Source organism: Schistocerca gregaria, chromosome X (assembly GCF_023897955.1).
Source record: "Schistocerca gregaria isolate iqSchGreg1 chromosome X, iqSchGreg1.2, whole genome shotgun sequence".
In the NCBI taxonomy this organism is placed as follows: domain Eukaryota; kingdom Metazoa; phylum Arthropoda; class Insecta; order Orthoptera; family Acrididae; genus Schistocerca; species Schistocerca gregaria.
This window is the reverse complement of record NC_064931.1, coordinates 135,618,462-135,634,619: the sequence shown is the minus strand read 5'-3', so window position 1 is coordinate 135,634,619 and position 16,158 is coordinate 135,618,462.

Here is a 16,158-nt window from a genome sequence, read left to right as displayed (position 1 = left end):
ACTCTTCCCGTTCTAAAAGGATATTTTTGGCTCAGAAACAGGTAGTTCGGGCAAAAAATGGTGTAAGTTCATTAAGCTCTTGTTGACCCCTGTTCACGAGTCTGGGCATTTTGACACTGGTCTCGCAATATATATATATATATATATATATATATATATATATTCCTTAATGTCATTTCTTGTTAACAATATTACTTTACACCCAAGAATAAGCTACTTACACTCAGTTAATACTAGGCAGAAATCAATCCTGCATTTCGATCGGACTTGCTTAACTCTTGTGCCGAAAGGTGTGCAGTGTACTGCTGCATCCATTTTCAATAAGCTACCACTCGAATTCAAAATCTTAGCAGTAATCCATACGCTTTCAAATCGAAACTGAAGAGTTTCCTCATGGGTCACTCCTTGTATTCTGTTGATCAGTTCCTTGAAAAATTAAGCTGATTCTTATTATATTGTTGATTGCGTTTACTTAAACTTATGGGTTGGCTTCTTTCTGGTTCATATACATTTTGTTTTTATCTGTTATTACTTTTATGTTGTTATTCCATGTACTGACAATTTCGATGACCTCGGAGATTTGCTTCTCAATTTATTTACACTGGACGTGTAAATAAAATAATTAATAGAGGCTGTGTGGAAAAAAAGAATACAAGAAACGAAAAAGAAAAAAACGTATATACATGCACACAATTTCTCTGTGTGGGGGCAAGAAAAAAAATTTAAAGAAGTATCCCAAAAAAGTATTAAAGAAGTATACACAGAAAAAAATGTATGTATATTTATTTATTTGTTCATACGCAATGTATGTGTAGCCTGTAAATACGTATATATATCTAAGTACCATGTGCGTCTTTTAAATAGAATAGTTTTTAAGTTTTTCACCTACTGCTAGCCATCCAAGTCAGAATGGTTTTTAAGTTTATGTGTATCTATATAAGTCACAGACCATCAGAATTGTTATTGTAAAAAGCCTTTGCTATTAGGCTGCTGACATTAGATTCTAAGTGTGCTCAGTCCATCAGAAATGTTGTAAAAGTTATGCCACTGGGACTATGGAGTTTAGTTATCGTAAAGGAAGTTAGTTTTTAGCGTAGGTGTATAGAAAAGAAGTTTCCAGTGCTACTGGGAAAAATTTAAAAAAATTCTCCACCTGTGTTATCATTGTAGCGCATAAGTTAAGAGTATCTCTGCTTTGGGATGACAGTCAATTTCTACCTCAAGAATACTATATTGTACCTCAAAAACTACATTGTAACTCAAGAACTACATTGTACCTCAAGAACTATATTGTCTTTGTGTGAACTGAATAAACGAAGAAAAAATTCGTCACCACACGTGTTTGTTGTTGTAATTAAAAAAAAAACCTGTCCCATATTGCATTATGTATGTATATATATAAAGGCTGTACAGGTCAGAAATGATATTAGATTTGAAGGTGAGTGCTATTAAGGAGAAGAAGTTTCATATGGAAGATAACAAAATATTTAGAACGGTTGCATGGAATTACGCCTATCATGCAGCACGAATTGCGTTATGGGAGCAGGAGGCACGTGACCGTGTCCGCTTCCAAAGATATATAGGAGACATGTCTAAGTTTATACCTCCTGTGCTTGAAGAAAACCACAGACATAGCATCTGGTTTAAACTGTACACTGTCAATGCAGGAACAGGGTTAAGAAAAAGAATACAGAGGTTGTGAATTAAAAATTCATTTGTTTCTCATCCAACTTAAAAGTAATTATACATTTTCATAACCAGGCACAGCTACACTATTTTCACACTTCCTCTTCTTCTTCTTCTTCTTCTTCTTCTTCTTCTTCTTCGTCTTCTTGTTCTTGAGTCGCACCCGTAGATTTATAGGTCTTGAATAGCAGCAAGCTTGAAGAATCGACGCATCTATAAGATCTTCACGTTCCCCTTCATGTAAATGATGGTATCCACGTGGTAGAACAATTGAAGCGACATCACCATATCTTTATAGAGTATTCCAGGTTCACCCCAACGAATTCCATGGTAGAAATGTGTTAACCACTTTGCACTCTTCTGTGTCTTAGCACTTGAAAGACCCCGGTGATGCAATATTTGCTGGGAAAGTCTCTATTATTACCGCATCTTCTATGTACGCTACAAATGCAACATCTTTAATTATGAACTGTCTGCGCTCACCATCATAGAAGCCCTGAGCGTCTGCAATGATGTTCACACCTTGATATGCCATTGTGGAATTCTCTAGGTATGGTGCAGCGTCTGTTCATTTATATAGCTCGTTGTACAACACAGGTGAGCGAACAGTAGTTGATCACATGGTCATGTAGAACTAGAGCATATGCGGCAGTGCGTTCTGGAAAATTTGTAGAAGATTCAAATTCAATTCGCTCATCTGCAGGTCCAGACTTAATTCTCTTGTTCTGTTTCGAGCATTCTACTACCATGATCGGTGATTGCTCCTTGAACTTCCGTGGACAGAGTAGACACCCTCCTCCTTCTACTTCAGAACTTTCACAGTAAGAAGCACGAAACGTCACATATATGCCATATGCTAGGCTGTATACATTTTCATCCCACTGCAGGTGTAAATTGTCATATGGGTAGAATTCTGAATTCAGGTAGACTTTGGCATTAGTCAAGATGCAGTTGTCGGACACACAGAATCATTTGCTATATTCCCTCTTCTGTCAGTCTGAAACGCAAGTATGATGAATCTAGGTGTCTCTAGCTGCGAAAAGGTTTTAATAGCCCATGTTTGTGTGCTTGCAGTCGGTAGCACTGGGTACTCGAAGACCTCCCACGAGCGAAATGTTAGTGATAGAAATGTACTGTAATTTAGGACTTTTAAAAGCTTCAAATGCTCCTAGTCTGATAATCTGATGTGAGGTATTTTCCACATTATGTTGCTGATTGTGATCATATTCTCCTCTTGAGATCCTTGAATGTAAGAGCTATTATCCGCGCACGCTGCACCAGATTGAGTTCCTGTTTAGCATTCATAATAATTTGCCTTATGTCCTCAAAGTAGCCCATAAGCCTTTTTAGAGGTATGCATGCAGTAGATCGCTTGTACTCTGCAACTATTCTATCCTCAGGATCGTCTATGAACCATCCTGCATTTTCTAAACCATTCCAATCCTTGGGTGATGCAGAGACAGCTGTTTTAATTGTGAGTGTTATGTCAACACTGCGTGTACGGTCGATCTCAGACCCATTCAGTCCATAGCATATCTCCTGAAGCAGGAACGCTAAAGTGTTACGTGTGAACTTGGATCCCATTGTATTGCTGCCATCCGTTCTCTTGAATGACCCCTCCAAATATATGAGACTCTTGCATAGAAGTGTCAGCTCGTATTGGTGCTGGAGGGCAATCCTACTTTCATCATTCTTGTTAATATGGTTGAAGCGTAAGGTTTATGCGAGAAGTATTCCTGACGTGTAATTCGCTCATCATGCTCTACTGGACTGGTTATGTTGAGTGAGGACGTCATTGCGAGGTTTGAATCCAACTGATTTAAGAACCGCATAGTTCACACTTTCTGGTTCGGCAGCGAAATGATGTGCTGTGGACTGAATGCACTCGTTTTATACCGTACGCCCATTCTGCCTTAGGTGTACTTGTACAATGATTTCCGCACCACGAAAGTTTGCAAGTTGATTATTCTGGTCCACAATACGCAACTCCAGATGGATCAATGTCTGAATTGTCACTGGAAGCTATATTGCATTGGTTGGAGTCTTAACAATCTTATATCCTGTTGCGCTGAGAGGAAGAATCCGTGAATAGTATGAATCAGGCTGTCGTTGAGATAGGAGTTTGTTGCAATGTTACACTCGACTCGGACTGTGCTGACGGGCAGTACGTCCTCAGTCTGATCTGACTTGTAAAAATTACTAGGACCCTTCTTTAAAACTTGCCCTTTTGTGAAACCCAGTAGGCGCCCTATTGAACCTTTCTGGTTAAAGTTAATCGTTGCATTTAAAGTACTTATTTCAGATATAAGTGTACTGATGTTTGCACGGAGCTCAATACCTTTTCCAGTCTGTTTTAAGACTTCGTTTAAATCGTCGGTATCGTATTCACTCGGATCTATTCCCACAATGTCTTTTTCACCATTAATATCCAGATGCAGTTTTTTGTTTGTCTCGCTCTAATCAATGCAATACTCCATTCACCAATGCTCAAATCTATTGGCGGGAAGCAATTTGCACGCAATACAGGTGATCTTTCTTTTAATGTCAAAGTGTACGACATTGCATCTGGACTTCAACTGATGAAGGAACATTTAAAACTCCTTATATGCGCTGCTTCTTTTTCTTTGCAAATGTCAAGGGAAACATGATGCATAGATGTCCGCAGAGGTTTGTATTAAAGTCCTGATAGCGCCAAAAAATGTAAAACACCCGTCTTCTACGAGTGAAGCATCGTTGTAATTCTTCTGGCGGTTGCAGGTCACCAAATAAGTCGAAATAGTAGACGGTATCCGCATTTTTCATAACATATGACACCCAGGGGGTGCCGGGGCCTGCAGCAACATTCACCAGTTTTCCACATAGTCTTCAGTAACGTATCCCTCACAAACAGACCACGAAATCTTGGAATGTTGAATTTTTTTTTCTAACAAACCTTAGCAGATCAGTATTCGTGTGTGGTCGATCTGGTAGTACCGCTAATAAGCTCTTTTTTAATTATGAATAGGCCAAACCCTTTCCTGTACAGTTTCAAGTATGGTAGTTTTCTGATGGTTGCAGCTTCGATCTGCCGGTTATGTCTTCTTGCCTCTTCTAGCTACGCTTGGGAGTTTTGCGCGTTCTTGACTGTTCGAGCAATGTCTGCAGCAACGCCAGCGAGGGACCCTACCGCCGAGAGCGCGGAGAGAACTGGGATGAGGAGTGGAAGAAAACCACCAGACGTCTTGGGTATTAGTAGAACTCGAGATGCTTTAACCCATTCTCTCCTTCTTCTTCTTCTTCCCGCACCTTTCTGCTTCGCGGCGTTTTTAGCTGAATACATCTCTGTCAGGATACAGTTCTTCAAACAGCTCTGCTTTCCGCCCTTCATCTTCTTCTTGTTTAGTGCACAATGTGCAGCATTTATAACTCGCTTGAAATTCATCACTCCTAAATCCAACTTCATTTACCACGCATGGTTTTATCAACTGCAAATGCTGCGATACGTTGACCTATACCAATATCCTTTCTTCTGCGTATCGTCTTAGCCTTATCAGCCACCGAGCGAGGTGGCGCAGTGGTTAGCACACTGGACTCGCATTCGGGAGCACGACGGTTCAATCACGCGTCCGGCCACCATGATTTTGGTTTTCCGTGATTTCCCTCAATCGCTTCAGGCAAGTGTCGAGATGGTTCCCTTGAAAGGGCACAGCCGAATTCCTTCCCCATCCTTCCCTAATCCGATGAGACTGATTAACTCGCAGTTTGGTCTCCTCCCCCAATCCTTATAAGCAAAAATCCTATCTGCAATGCAATGTGACGACTTGAGAGATCTTTATTTACAGCGTATGAAATGTTATGTTCCATACACGCTTCGTCCAGCAGATTAGCTCTCTGATCACCTCGTGGCAACCGTTTCTGAAGCTTTGTTCTAGGTCCACAGTAGTTACATCCGGGAATGTGTAATTCCACTTGTAGTTTGCCTAGAATACCACCACCTCCTCTAATGCGTCTTCTAGCACGCATGTTATGCTACTGCGGTGGTTGTGGACTGTGCGCCCCCATTATATTCTAAATAATTAGCATTAATACATCTGTTTTGTGCTTCAGGAAAACCAAGCCATTTGACTAGTGCTCTGTTTCCCTGACGTCTTATGACTCTCTCTACGAGAAACACATCCGGTTCTGAGCATTTAGGCAACTCCTCGGTGTAGAAGCAGCCTGCAATTTCTTCGCCTTTACTGTCCCTCAATATATAAGTTCCAGGATTCGTACTTTGTACCTTTGAAACTGTAAATATCTCTGTTGACCAGTTCGATAGGTATGATTTCTCAAATGCGGTCTTGTGTTTTGAGATAGGTACCAATCAACTACATTAAATTTCTGTCTGCATGGATCCAGCATTTTAAAGCGATAGTACACCGTATCCATGAGTCCATTATCATAAACGTCGATTGGTCTCATTTTTATTGTGCTATATTTGGTTCGATTATTCTGAGCAATTGTTTCTGGGAGGATATCTGTCCATTTGTGTGAGCGCGAAGGTTAAAACGCAACCACATTTGAACTTTATTGTTCTCTTCAGACGCTCCACAATACTTGTCTTAAGGTGAGTAAATGTTGTGTAGTGATGTATTCCATACCGCTGCATCAAAATCTTGAAACACCTATTGTAAAACTCTCCACCGTGATCGGTTTGGAGAGTGTCTGGGCATCGATTCGTCCTTGTCTGTAGAAAACGCTCAGAAACATCCGCGACATTTCTACCCGTTTTTGTTTTGACAGGTAATGACCAGGCAAATTCTGAGTATGTATCAATAGCCATAAAATATATTTGTACCCATTATTCTCATGTGAATATTCCCTCATACCTACAAGACCAGTCTGCCACAAGTCATCCAAACCTTTAATCATAACATGCCTACGAGGGTATGTTTTGCTTGTTGGTTTCTGCAGTTCTCGAACTACTGTCTCCATACTTATTCGATGATACCTCTCACTCTAAGCTCAGAGATTATTGAAACAGCCTCATTCGAATGAGCTGTATTACCTGCAGCAGCTGATGTCATGAGCAGCTGTAGTCTATGTATTACCTCGTTGGGGTCGATTGTTCTCTGTTTTACGCTCAATGCCAATACCATCGCCGCTGTTGTTGTTTTCGCCATCAAGTATTGGTCTTATAATGGTTTTATATTTCTTGTTGCTCACGCTCACAACTGTCACCCAATTTCACACATAGTGCAGAGTCATCATACACTGTTGTAATAGATAGTGTCACACCACTAAGGCGAAAATTTGAGGGGTACAAGTTGGATAATACTCTGTAGTCATCTTCTGATTGATGTAACGTTCTGCGCGACATATTTCATCCCAGAAATTTTCAATTTCTATTCTCACATGCAAGCATGATGTGCTGCTTCTACACCCAAATTTACACATTTCGTTCCACTAGGAATTAAATAAATTGTACGTAGAACTGTCCCCCCCCCCCCCCCCCGGTAGCTGAATGGTCAGCATGAAGACCTGCCGTTCTAAGGGGCCCGGGTTCAATTCCTGGCTGGGTCGGGGATTTTCTCTGCTCAGGGACTGGGTGTTGTGTTGTCTTCATCATCATTTCATCCCCCTCCCGCGCGCAGGTCGCCCATGCGAATGTAATAAGACCTGCACCAAGGCGGCTGGACCTGCCCTGTAAGGGACCTCCCGGCCAACGACGCCAAACACTCATTTCCATTTTTTTTTTTTGTATGTTGAACTGAAAAACATGGGTATACTTGATGTCTTCTTATCCACAACATCTGCACTCTGTGCCTGCACTATCACCTTAAATCAGTAAGTGGCTCGAAACAGCATATCCAGACACTCCGGGATGGTGATGGCATTGAAATAGAGGATGACACGCGTAAAGCTGAAATACTAAACACCTTTTTCCAAAGCTGTTTCGCAGAGGAAGACCGCACTGCAGTTCCTTCTCTAAATCCTCGCACAAACGAAAAAATGGCTCACATCGAAATAAGTGTCCAAGGAATAGAAAAGCAACTGGAATCACTCAACAGAGCAAAGTCCACTGGACCTGACGGGATACCAATTCGATTCTGCACACGGTACTCGAAAGAACTTGCCCCCCTTCTAACAGCCGTGTACCGCAAGTCTCTAGAGGAACGGAAGGTTCCAAATGATTGGAAAAGAGCACAGGTAGTCCCAGTCTTCAAGAAGGGTCGTCGAGCAGATGCGCAAAACTATAGACCTATATCTCTGAAGTCGATCTGTTGTAGAATTTTAGAACATGTTTTTTGCTCGAGTATCATGCCGTTTTTGGAAACACAGAATCTACTCTGTAGAAATCAACATGGATTCCGGAAACAGCGATCGTGTGAGACCCAACTAGCTTTATTTGTTCATGAGACCCAGAAAATATTAGATACAGGCTCCCAGGTAGATGCTATTTTTCTTGACTTCCGGAAGGCGTTCGATACAGTTCCGCACTGTCGCCTGATAAACAAAGTAAAAGCCTACGGAATATCAGACCAGCTGTGCGGCTGGATTGAAGAGTTTTTAGCAAACAGAACACAGCATGTTGTTATCAATGGAGAGACGTCTACAGACGTTAAAGTAACCTCTGGCGTGCCACAGGGGAGTGTTATGGGACCATTGCTTTTCACAATATATATAAATGACCTAGTAGATAGTGACGGAAGTTCCATGCGGCTTTTCGTGGATGATGCTGTAGTATACAGAGAAGTTGCAGCATTAGAAAATTGTAGCGAAATGCCGGAAGATCTGCAGCAGATAGGCACTTGGTGCAGCGAGTGGCAACTGACCCTCAACAAAAAAAATGGCTCTGAGCACTATGGGGCTCAACTGCTGTGGTCATTAGTCCCCTAGAATTTAGAACTACTTAAACCTAACTAACCTAAGGACATCACACACATCCATGCCCGAGGCAGGATTCGAACCTGCGACCGTAGCAGTCGCACGGTTCCGGATTGCGCGCCTAGAACTGCGAGACCACCGCGGCCGGCTGACCCTCAACATAGACAAATGTAAAGTATTGCGAATACATAGAAAGAAGGATCCTTTATTGTATGATTATATGATAGCGGAACAAACACTGGTAGCAGTTACTTCTGTAAAATATCTGGGAGTATGCGTGCAGAACGATTTGAAGTGGAATTATCATATAAAATTAATTGTTGGTAAGGTGGGTACCAGGTTGAGATTCATTGGGAGAGTCCTTAGAAAATGTAGTCCATCAACGAAGGAGATGGCTTACAAAACACTCGTTCGACCTATACTTGAGCATTGCTCATCAGTGTGGGATCTATACCAGATCGGCTTGAAGGAGGAGATAGAGAAGATCCAAAGAAGAGCGGCGCGTTTCGTCACAGGGTTATTTGGTAAACCGTGATAGCGTTACGGAGATGTTTAACAAACTCAAGTGGCAGACCCTGCAAGAGAGGCGCTCTGCATCACGGTGTAGCTTGCTGTCCAGGTTTCTAGAGGGTGCGTTTCTGGATGAGGTGTCGAATATATTGCTTCCTCCTACTTATACCTCCCGAGGAGATCACGAATGTAAAATTAGAGAGATTAGAGCGCGCATGGAGGATTTCAGACAGTCGTTCTTCCCGCGAACCATACGCGACTGGAACAGGAAAGGGAGGTAATGACAGAGGCATGTAAAGTGCCCTCCGCCACAAACCGTTGGTTGGCTTGCGGAGTATAAATGTAGATGTAGATGTAGATGTTCTGCCAGGATGGGTACTATGTTGGTGACCAATACTGTCCTCCATCTTGCTGTTGTTTAGGACAACGAGCAGTGGTTGATGTGATGAGAGCAGACCACATGTACTCATCACAGAAATCGATGAGTTGGATGGATAATAACTGCTGCTTGTCCTGCTCCAGCAAGTGGGGTATGTGCACTATAGGATCCCACGTGCACGCTACAGGTTCAGATATGGTAGAGGTAGTTGCTGCCACAGGTCCATAGGTCAGTGCAGGTCTCAACAAGATGGCAGTTGTGGTTGCTGCAAGTCCTGAGGTGGCAGAGGGACGACATGTTGGCGGTCGACCCTGCAGACTTGGACGTGTTGAGGACTACTGCTGAACAAAGAGGAGGAAGCCTTACATACTGACCAAGATGCAAAAAAAAGCAAAAATAATAATAATGCTAACCACAGACAAAGATGTGATGTGGGATACTTATTTCTCCACTTCTTCCTATTCTGCAGGGCTGTGCTGGATTGTGACTGCTGTTGACACTTCATTGTTCTTCTTCTTCTGCTGCTGCTGGATGACTGAGCGAGACTGAGGTCACAGAGCTGCTGAGATATACCCTCTCCATTGACGTTACCATATACTGTCATCCTACTGGTTGAAGTCTAGCACGTGACAGGATTCGTCATTCCTATTGGTTCTCGCCATTTTTTCTCCAGACCACTATCTTCGATTATGTCATGGAAGGGACGACAGCGCCCTCTGGTGGCAGTACTGTGTACTAGGTCAGTTGGACTCTGGACCTCATGGTGAACACAGTGTTTGTTTAAATAAATACTGCATGCAAAATAAAGACTTATATGCATCCTATCCAGCATCCCAGCACAAGCTGAGTCCTTTTCCTGTCAATTCCAAGGAAGAGGTGGTGGTTGGATGACTTAGGTTAGTATAGGTAGCGCAAGTCACCGTTTTCCCTCCAAAATTTGAACTTCCCACCATTTTCTTGGGGTGAGGTGGGGGGAGGTGAGTGGGGGAAGTGAAAGGGGAGGGGTTTAGGTTAATGGAGGTAGGCCATTTGACCTATTTTCCCGCCAAAATTTGAACTTCCTGCCATGACGTCATTGCGAAATTGCCACATCTATCACTGCTATCTTGGATCGGCCATCTTGTATAAATCTGGCAACACTGCCACGTGGCGTGGTGCCACCCTTACCCTACTACTCCTGATATCCGTTCTCCAACACACATAATACCCACAGAAAATCACAACTGTTGTGATGTGCAACTTCTGAGTGGCGACCTCCAAGGTGCTCGTCAACAGGTGTCTCACGCACTCCCTCCCGATTACCGGTGCATCAAGGTTGCCCCTGTCGACGCTACTATACGCTCTGGCACTGGAACCCCTCCTCTGTGATCCCTGTCAATGCCTCACTAGACTAACATTACATGGCATCAGATTACACTATACAGCATTTGCAGACGATGTAGTTCTCGTATTTTGCGATGGTGACGATGTAGCCACCTCATTAGAATGGATTAACACGTAGGGAATGGATTCCAGCAGCTGCCTCAATGTCTCCAAATCGCTCGCCATGAATATGGGAGACAGGATGGCCCCAGCGCCTGTCAACCCCCTACAGCTTAGTGGAACTATCAAATCCCTCGGAGTAGAGTTCCAATATGACATACGACGCGCTGTAGCCCGTAACTACCACCGCTTGTTACAACAAATTCGAGTTCAAGATTGCCAGCCTTCCTCTGTGGACGCTCGACATGCTTCAAAGGACAGACTTCGTCAATATTTGCCTAGGAACACGCAATCCACACATAGCACATGTACTTCCAATAACGTTAATGATGGTTCGACGTATATTAGCGGCATTTCGAGCCTACGTCAGTAGAGGCATGCTGCTGAAAGGCAGTTGTGAATCGTCGACCCTTCCCCCAGACACGGGATGTCTTCGCCTAGTCCACGTCCACGACAGAGCACTGTTTGTTAGGTCGCACATCAAGCTGTGGCGCCATCGCCTGGAAAGTTTGTCGGATCCGCTGCTGGAGTCCCTAGTTTCGTCCTCCCTTACACCCCCACTGACGACGCAAGTCATTCCCCCACCTTTCAATTACTCTAGTCACTTTTACGTTGAACACAGTTACGTCCGTGTCTCAGCACCAACGACGAAAGAGGAGACGGTGCTGGAGGTACATGGCGTCCTACAGCAGAGGCGTCCACTAAATGTTGTGGAGGCCAGGAACCCTCATGTTAGTTAGAACGTTTTGTGGCGGAGGATACACGCGTCTACACTGGATACAGACGTCCGATCAACATGGTATGCCACAGTCAACGGTAAACAACTCACGCGATCGCGCCTTCCCAAGATAGACTACGTCACCAAAAGTATCCGGACACCTGGCTGACTTACAAGTTCGTGGCGCCCTCCATCGGTTTCACTCTTACAGGCATTCGTTCAGTGAGGTGCTAGAAGGTTTCTTTGGGAACGGTAGCCCATTCTTGACGGAGTGCTGCTCTGAGGAGAGGTATTATTGTCGGCCGGTGAGGCCTGGCACGAAGCGAGCGTTGCAAACCATTCCAAAGGTGTTCTATAGGATTCAGGTCAGCACTCTGTGCAGGCCAGTCCATCACAGGGATGTTATTGTCGTGCAACCGCTCCGCCACAAGCCATGGATTATGAACAGGTGTTCGATCGTGTTGATAGATGCAGTCGGCATCCCCGAATTGCTCTTCAAAAGTGGGAAGCGAGAAGGTGCTTAAAACGTCAATGTTGGCCTGTGCTGTGATAGTGTCACTCAAAATAATAAGGGATGCAAGCCCCGTCCATGAAAAACATGACCATACGATAACACCACAGCCACCTACTTTTACCATTGGTACTACACACGCTGGCAGATGACGTTCACCGGGCATTCGCCATACCCACACCCTGTCATCGTAACGCCACATTATGTACCCTGATTCGTCACTCCACACAACGTCTTTCCACTGTTCAATCGACCAATGTTTACGCTCCTTACACCAAGCGAGGCGTCGTTTGGCATTTACCGGCGTTATGCGTGGTTTATGGGCAGCCGCTCAGCCATGAAATCCAAGTTTTCTCACATCCCGCCTAACTGTCGTAGTACATTCAGTGGATCCTGATGCAGTTTGAAATTCCTGTGTGATAGTCTGGATAGATGTCTGCCTATCACACGTTACGACCCTCTTCAACTGTCGGCAGCCTCTTTCAGGCAACAGACGAGGTCGGCCTGTACGCTTTTGTGCTGTACGTGTCCCTTCACGTTTACACTTCACTGTCACATCGTAAATAGCAGACCTAGGGATGTTTAGGAGTGTGAACATCTCGCGTACAGAAGCATGACACAAGTGACACCCAGTCACCTGAGTTCCGCAGAGCGTCCCATTCTCCTGTCTCACGATGTCTAATGACTACTGAGGTCACTGATACGGAGTACCTGGCAGTAGGTGGCAGCACAATGCACCTAATACGAAAAACGTATGTTTTTGGGGGTGTCCGGATACTTTTGATCAAATAGTGTACATACGGCGGACTCGCTTCTGTGCGGAGAACCAGACACGGGCGAGCACCGTACAGTCTCAGACGTGACGCAACAGAAAGTGTATGGCACTTGGTGCGAAAAATTTTGTCGTACTTTCTACGGGGGCCCCCGGAACATATCGGACCTCGGATTCTACTTTCTCCGGATGAACTGTATTTCCAGCGCACCAAAACCAACGCTGTCACGTGGCTACGGTGGCACGAGGTGTAATATTTATTTCACGATGGACCTAAAGATGTATTGGAGTTTTGAAACTACCTACAAGGAAGTCACTGTAAGACTGTACGTAAAGTACAGTACTGGCAATATTTTTCTAATTACTTATGGAGTTCCTTATGCGACGCGGACCATCAACAGGTTGGAGAAGATCACACTAGTGTTGTTCCTTGTTGCATAATGAGATAGGAAGAACGCACACTACTAACAAGTTACTTAAGTTTACACGACTACATTTAAGCTCGTAAGGAAAAAAAATCCATTGGAGTGAGATCTAGCGATCGCGGTAGCTGTGGGACAAGAGCTGCACTTACGCTCTCCTGACTTGTGTAACAGTTCTTAAAGTGCTAATGCATAGTGATACGAAATGAGAGGATCCACGGTCGCTTTGAAACCACTTCCTCTACATCTAAATCTACATCATACTCCGCAAGCCACCTAACAGTGTATAGTGGAGGGTATTCCGCTCCAGTGTAAGTAGGCTGTTTAGGTTTTTATGTTGGTAACGCCACGTAGCGCTCTGTATGAAAATCACTGTCTGTGCTGTGTGCAGTCTGTGGCTGGTTGGCATTGTTGGGATATTCACTATTGTAGTGTTCAGCAGTTGGATGGGAACAGCGCGCAGCGTTGCGCCGTTGGAGGTGAGCCGCCAGCAGTGGTGTATTACAACTTTTGAACACTATTAAGGTAAATACATTGTTTGTTCTTCATCAAAATCTTTCATTTGCTAACTATTCCTATCAGTAGTTAGTGCGTTCAGTAGTTAGAATGTTTTATTTAGCTGGCAGTATTGGCGCTCACTGTATTGCAGTAGTTCGAGTAACGAAGATTTTTGTGAGGTAAGAGATTCATGAAAGGTATAGGTTATTATTAGTCAAGGCCATTCTTTTGTAAGGATTATTGAAAGTCAGATTGTGTTTCGCTAAAAATATTGTGTGTCAGTTTAGTGTTGATAAGAGTAAGTAAAGAGAGAAATGTCTGAGTACGTTCAGTTTTGCTCATCTGTTTGAAAATCAAATAACGAAAGAGGTTTACCAGCATTGTCATTCCTAATTTTTCAAAGGGGATGTTTCACCAGTAACTGATCCCCCCCGTCCCTGTTCCACTCTTGAATGGTCATTGTGGGTAAGCCTCTGTATTAGCTCTAATTTCCTGAACTTTTTTCGTTGTGGTCATTTCACAAGATGTTTGTGGGTGAAAGTAATATTTTTCCGGGTCTTCCCAGAAAGTGTTCTCTCCAAATTTCAATAGTAAATCTCTTTGTGATGCACAACGTGGACAATGAGAGGTACCCATCAACAGAAGCAGCACATATCGAACGAACGCTAGGTAACGCATTCCGGACGTAAATGCTGGGCCGATTAGTCCTGTCAGTTGATCTAGTACAGTTGAATATCGGAAGTGACCTTATCCAACATCGTTTAAAAAAAAAAAAAAAAAAAAAAAAAAACATCGGCAGAGCTCAACTCTGAGTTAAAAATTATTTGGTACCATTGCCAGTACGCGCTTAAGGTACTTTTGACTTTTAATCATTTGAACTGTGAATTCCACGAGAAAACTGATGGACATTTTTGATGAACTTTCTCCCATATGATCCATCACCATTTCCTCAAATTCTCCCGCACAGAAAATTCGCCGGCCGCGGTGGTCTCGCGGTTCTAGACGCGCAGTCCGGAACGGTGCGACTGCTACGGTCGCAGGTTCGAATCCTGCCTCGGGCATGGATGTGTGTGGTGTCCTTAGGTTAGTTAGGTTTAAGTAGTTCCAAGTTCTGGGGGACTAATGACCACAGCAGTTGAGTCCCGTAGTGCTCAGAGCCATTTGAACAGAAAATTCTTTGTGGATTGAACGAGACGAGTTTCGTACGCTTTTGTCCGTAGCGAGGAGCTTCTTTTAGTTGGGATGGGCCCTTCCTGCGAGCTATACTCTGCTGCACCATGCCTGAAAGTAAAGTGGTAAATACCACTATCGAAGTATCTCAGTCGATTATGTGGTCGTTTTAATGGTGGTGCTTCGAACTCTGTTGTAACAACTAGTCGTTTGTTACGAAATCTAAGTACTTCACATTCATATTTCTCACAAGCATTTCTCATTGAAGACGTCGAAATGCCATTTCTCATTGAAGACGTCGAAATGCTTAAAATAATCATTTTGAGTCATTGGTTCCTTATACCAAAACCTTCCGTATAGGAATGCTCTACCATCTGTATAATTTTGGCTTTAAATGTTTAACATACCCTCTCTAATGTGTGTGTGTGTATTTTAAACACAGATCGGTACTTTAATGGGAGAATATTGGTTGCACATTGTAGCTTCAGCTGTACTTGTTGAGGATGTTTTGTGTGCAAACCTACGACTCGTCCTAATTAACTCCTGGCCATTTGAATTCTGGTAAGCTTTATTTAACATTTTCTAAGTCCAATGTGGCATGTTCTGATTATGTTCTGTGTTTCATAAATGACCATGTGTTTAATCTAGAATGTTTAAAAACAATTATAGCAAGGTGATACAGTTTTCAGAGTTTATTTTATGCATTCAAGTCTTGTTATTTGCGGAAATAGCTGGACAATCTTTGCAGTGCTAATATTTCTCAATATTTTTTAGAATAACAAAAAACTTGTTGCAGAATGAAATATTAATACATATAGTCAGTGTAGTACTTATTGGGAGCATCCTCTTTCTTTCCTTTGGGCTATATACATGAAATCCGCTTGCTGTGGTTTCCTCTCCGTCATTCCATAACTGGCGCACCATTCATTTACTCACGATATACATTTTTAAAGTATGTGTCGTATCTTCTTCGTTTCCCCCGTCACCCTCGTTTATTACTGAACACTATTAAATTTAATGAATTTAGCAACAAGCTGTTCCGCCTGTTCGTAAAATTATTTTCGCGATCACTTTCCGTCTTCAGTGTCCAGTAACAAAGCATACTCACTGAACTGGAAGATGTGTGTACTTCGTCACGTGACAACGTTAGTTCCCACCTCGAAC